Below are 6,000 nucleotides of genomic sequence, written 5' to 3'. Positions count from 1 at the left end.
GCATAAATAAAACGGGAATGTATACGTATGTTCCTTACGTAAGCTTTCCTCCTTCGAACCATTACAGAATTTGATAAGGTGGTACTTTGATATAGAGATATTGTCGAAAGAGTATTTAATATGTTTTTACTTTAATTTGAAACCCATACAATTGTATGAAACTGTTAGTGCTTTAATAAAAGTAAAACTTAATGCTACTTGGCAAGTATCACATCTTATGATATTATCTCTTCTCTGTTGTGAACCAGACGCAGAATGATTGCCTATTTGACGACTCTGCTTGACCGCTACTTCATACCAAGTGATTGCGTGATCTTAAGAAATGTGAGTCCTTTCTTCAATAGGTTTTTTTTTTCTCCCACTTAAACTTTTTTTCTCACCCACACAACAAGAAATTATGGCAACTCTTTTGTTTTTATTTGATCTACCGTAATACCACCATTCTATCACAAACCCCTAATGCTTTTAATCTACTTAATAAATAGCTGCTTATATTTTTAACAGATATTAATTCTTAATGATTAGGATGTTCACATACCCATCTAATAGTCTCCTTAAAATGTCATAAAAGGATTTACTAAAGTAGAACACTAGCTTCAAAAAAAAAAAAAAATTGCTCAGTTTATTGTCGAAATTGAAACTGACAAAAACCAGGAGCAACCATATATCACGTCGCTGCCTATGTAGACAGGATCATGCTTCAAAAGACTGACAGGTACTCAGAAATACATTTGTGAGATGGCGTTCAAGCTTTTATTTTCGTTTCTTAAAATAAATATTGGAAAAGGAAAAACTTTAGAAATTCTTCTCTATATTTTAAGATTTTTTTTTATAAGTATTCATAGTTTTGAGATAAAAGTAAACCTTTACCCAAATTGGAGCAGTGATTACGTAAGCAATTATATTTTCAATTGTATATTTTTATTTAACATTCTTTTTAATGTTTACTTTGTGGTCTGGAGACATTTTAGTTATTTTAGTAACCAACGGAACTCAATTGTCATTAGAAGCACTAAAGACATTTTTGAACTTGTGTATCTGAAAAATTCATAGCTTTATCTCTGCAACTACATAACACACTTTATGCTAAGATTGCCGTGCTAAGCACAAAAGCCGTATCTGCACTTTTAATCAAAATTGAGTAGTTGGCCCCAGGTGGTTTTTTGTAATATATTTTAACTAAACACAATGTCTTAATGTTCTTTGCGAATGCAAAATATTAAAAAAAAAAAAACATTTTTAAAAAGAGGCGTCTGAATCAAGTGTAAGGTGTTATAAAACTTTGGAAAGCAATTTCTCTTCTTGAGCTCAGCTGCATATACCACTTTTGTTCTTAGAATGGCAGAACACCAAAATAACAAACGTAGTTGGAAAACAACTTACACTAAGCAATTCTTTTTCTTAGCAATTTGCATGACACAACTTTCTCTGCAACAAATAGAACAAAAACTGTGGAGTGAGTTGCTGATTTGATTATTTTGACAAACTTTTAACTTCGTTCCTTTTTGGTGCAAAAGTTAGTTTAATCTCCCTTCAAGTAGTTTAAGTAAGTATAGATTTTCGCACTATATCTCTGATGAGTTAAGACTCATTCGTTTCAAACAAAGCTGGTACCAGTTTCTGTCAGATAATAGAAGGTAAGTAAACAATGCAAAGTAGTGGAGTGAGATTCGTCATTGGTTAATTCCGTTTTCGTATTAATTGAATCGATAGTAGAAAGAAGAAACGAAGAGAAAAAGAGATAAAAAAGAAACGAAGCTAGTGTAAAAGTAATTGCTTTGTTGATATGTTAAACAGACTTATCACAGGGGATGAAGAATTCGGTCATTGCTAGTTTGGCTGAAAGTACGTTTATATAAAAGAAACTATTAATTGTTTGTTGTTAGCTTTAGCCATGCTCACTCAGCACAGGCGACATGGCTCAGACTGCGCCATTTGAAATGCTTTCACTGAGAAAAATAAAGTTTTTAAAAATGAGTACATTCATGCTTCCAAATTTTCTTGAAACCTTTTGATTCAAATATGAGTACCCATGTTTTCAAATAGTGTGCTGAATTATTTCATACTCAAAAACGAGTACATATCTTGGTTAGTACTCAATTTTGAAATTGAAACGAATTCAAAAATGAGCACAAATACCTCAAAAGTAAACACATGTTGATTTGAGTATTTGATGAGCATTTGAATGTTTCAAATTTGAATATCACATAGTCGGAGCCATTTTGACTCTTCGATGTGTTAAAATTTGAGTACTTTTTCGTCATTTTTGAAATTGTTGTTTTTAGAGTATAAAAAGGTAGTTTTAGATGGTATATTTTTTTCTATTTTTGTTTAGGGTCCCGTTCCAGGAGGGGGGGGGGGGTGGCTTCGTGGTATTCGAAGGTGGAGGTGCGCCGCTGCTTATACTGTTTTTGATTTCGAAGCTGAACAGGTATTGCACCCTGCTCAACTCCGAGATAAAAAAACGAAAAAAAAATATATTCTTGTGAAAATTAAAGCAACAATTAACGTTGTATATACAGCAAAAAAAAAATATTAATGACTTATAATATTACCATGGAAACTAATTTACGGCTTCCATTACACTCCTGATAGTTTAATATGAACTACTCAAAGGAAATATATATGACGAAGGGTGTTTTGTATACGAAACAAGAAAAAGAAGGGATTTACTTACGACACGTTCACCAAGATTAATTGAACGATTGAGTAAAAAAAAAAACAATTTTGTCAGTTAAGATCAGACAGAACACACTCTTCGGCCATGCCAGAAACGCAGTTTTACTTCTGACCTGTGACCCGCCAAGAAACATGGGGAAACAAGTTAATTAAAAAGATGAATAAAATATCATTGAACACTGACAGATAGATTTTTATCAATTTCGTAGAAAAGCCATTCTTTCTTTTTTTTACAATGCAATAATGTATAGCTAAAGTACTGTTGGTTATTAGATGCTTCTGCTTCTTTATAACACTAGCGATCGAAGAAATTCTTTTAAAAGAAGTTTATATGAGTACAAACGTAAAGAGAAAAGCATCGCTGATGTATGTTATTCTTTTCGCACATGTTCATTGCGTTCCTGAAAACGAAAAGTTGCCACGTTTGGTTACTTGTTTGAGTCTGGGCTCAAATTAATAAATAAAATAAACAATAGAAATACAGGGTGTTTATTAAGTCACGCACAGACACATAAAATTTATTTCCAAAGCTCAGTGTAATATTTATGCATGAATATTTCTTTTTTTTTATTCTTTTATCTTCACCTTTTTCTCATTAGTATAATATTAGTTACAGCAATGTAGTTGCCACTATCATCGAAAACTGGAAATGGCTTCTATAACAGTAAAAATCTCAGGGGTGCTATGAGGTGGTTTTAAAGGTCCCAGAACCTTTGATTTTAACACATATTAGAAATTCTATAAGACAGTTGATATTTATATAGGAACTGTTATGACGACGGGCCACTTTGTCTAGTGGTCAGAGCAGTCTGACTGCGAGGGCGAGGTTCTGGGTTCGAATCCTGGCTCGATCATGAATGTACTTTCTCTCTCTTGTCCTTGTACTTTCCTGAATGAATGACGTGTGAATGTGTAGCTGTGTAGTGAATGGTTTCCCACAGGTACTTGTGGCATGTCTGTACTGTGGAAGTCGGACTTCACAACAAATTACGGTACAGTTGGAGCAGCGCACTCAAAATTGCAAGCCTGGCTAGCACACAACAACAACAATAGCTGTTGTGACCACGCACTTACCCCCAAAAGCTATAAGGGTTGCCCAAATGAAAAGTGCACAAGTGCAATAACATCAGAATGAATGATTCAATTAGACATTACTGCACAACTATATAAAGGATGGTATGCGTTAGCATTTGTACATTAAGCACTTGTACATCTCTGAGTATTCACATTTTGTTTTAAATAAACATTTATTCATCATACTGTTCAAGTTGTAGAAGAATCTAAATAACTAAATTTAAAAATTATGCAATTGTAATCCAGATGTTTGACCATTGATTCTGCTTGGAACAAGGATCCCTAACCTTTATTGTTATTTGTTACACTTTATAAATTTTTGAAATTCGAGTCTTACAATTTAAATTTAACACAAATGCATAGTAAAGCAAAAAAAATGATGTTTCAATTTCTACTCTAGAGCTCGAAATATATGCAAGAAGTTATATCAGCTATGTTGATCGGATTTCTGAAACTACTAAAGCTTATATAGGCTTGTATAAATGTATGTGTGTCTCAGTACATTTATCGGGCCTGGAATTGTTCAAAAAAAGGACTGGGAAACAAAATGTTTAAAATCACCGGTTTAAAAGATAATTCTGCGAAATTTACCTTTTTTTGCCTTATTTAAATCAATTTTTCAATTTGCTGTTCGACACGTTTATAAAAAATTTTATATTTTGAAAAATGACCATGTCCTATTTAAGAAAAAAGTACAACTTGATGAACTAAAACTAAACAACACATGATGAAAATTTTGATGAAAAACGGTGTACTTATTGGATAAGTAAGAAGTTCATTCTGTTGCAGATATAAAAGAAATATTTCAATATTATACATATATTTCATGCAAACTATTTGACATTATAAAAGAGAGGCTCAGGGGGTCACAGACTGGAATACTCGGAATTTTCAGGGCTTTTAATTAAAAAAATTCTAATTTTAGCTTTAATAACGCAATTTTAGGCCATATTTTTAATGTTCGGGCAAAGGTGTAGGGATACCTTCCCGAGATATTTGTTGAAGCTGATGTTTTGAAAATACGATTAAGCTGTCTTTGGGTGATGTAAAGGTGAGAAAACGAGGGGGGGGGGGGAGCGGGGGGTTCTAGAAAAATGAATTAAACTGGAGTTTTAAAATTGCAATTTTAGATTGGTCTTTAGTAAACAATAAGGGTAAGAGTTTCCATGAATGATCCCCTCAGATTCAGAGGTGAAGAATTAAGAACATTTTTAGGGGACTTAAGGGGATATCCAACCTTAATATTTCAAAATTTAATTTTAAAAGTATAGTTTTAAGCTGAACTTGAAGACGTTAGAGGAAGGAGACTCGGAGAATCTCGCCATAAATTAAAAAAAAAAAAAAACTGATATCTTAAAAACATTTCAGCTATATTTGATGATAAAAGGGAAGGGAGGAGAGGGGGGGGGGAGTCTATTTCTAGAAAAATATTATCCTAGAGGATTTAGTATTAAAGGGGGGCATATATTATTTGTGTTCAACTGATAAACTTTATAAATGTAAAAAATAGCTTTTATAAATTAAATTTTTATGGAATTTTACAACGGAATTGACTTGCATGTAAAAACGAGGATTCTGCAATACAACTGTCCAGCAATGGGATGTAAATTTTGAAATCTGTACAAGTGTCAAATAAAATAATTAAAAAAATATTGAGTTAAATGACTGTTAAGTAGTAAAACTGTAAACGATTTCTGCAGATGCGTTTCAAGATTTCCTTTTATTGAAAAGAAATGAACGTACTTCTGTTCAAGCTCGAGTTATGTAAGACTTTTTCTTGACGTCGTTTGCATTTAAATTTCCAGACATTTGAAACTGAAATTCATTTTTTTCGTATTTTGAAAAGCTTTGAAACAATGAATCTACCACACTAAAATTAATTAAACTTTCGACTGAAACAAAATAAGTCATAGTTGACCAACACTCAATTAATTAAACTTTTGCCCTAAGACGATGAGGATTCCGCAATACTACTTTCTGCAATGTGATGTAAAATTTAAAATGTGTATTTATGTCAATTAAATTAATTTAAAAAAAATATTTTGTTTTACGACAAGATGTGTTTAATAAACTGCAAAGTAGAAGTTCAGAGGTTCTTGGTGCATCAGTTTAAAATGTAAATTAAATACGTGTTTTAATTTTTAGTTGCATTAGGGAACTTATTTCTTCCTTGAGACAATTTAACTTTTGAAACAACACTCTGTATTTCAAAGTATAACTAAGCGAGTTTGACCAGAAATTTCTGAA

Source organism: Uloborus diversus, chromosome 1, assembly GCF_026930045.1.
Source record: "Uloborus diversus isolate 005 chromosome 1, Udiv.v.3.1, whole genome shotgun sequence".
Classification (NCBI taxonomy): Eukaryota; Metazoa; Arthropoda; class Arachnida; order Araneae; family Uloboridae; genus Uloborus; species Uloborus diversus.
Note: the sequence above shows the minus strand (reverse complement) of the source record.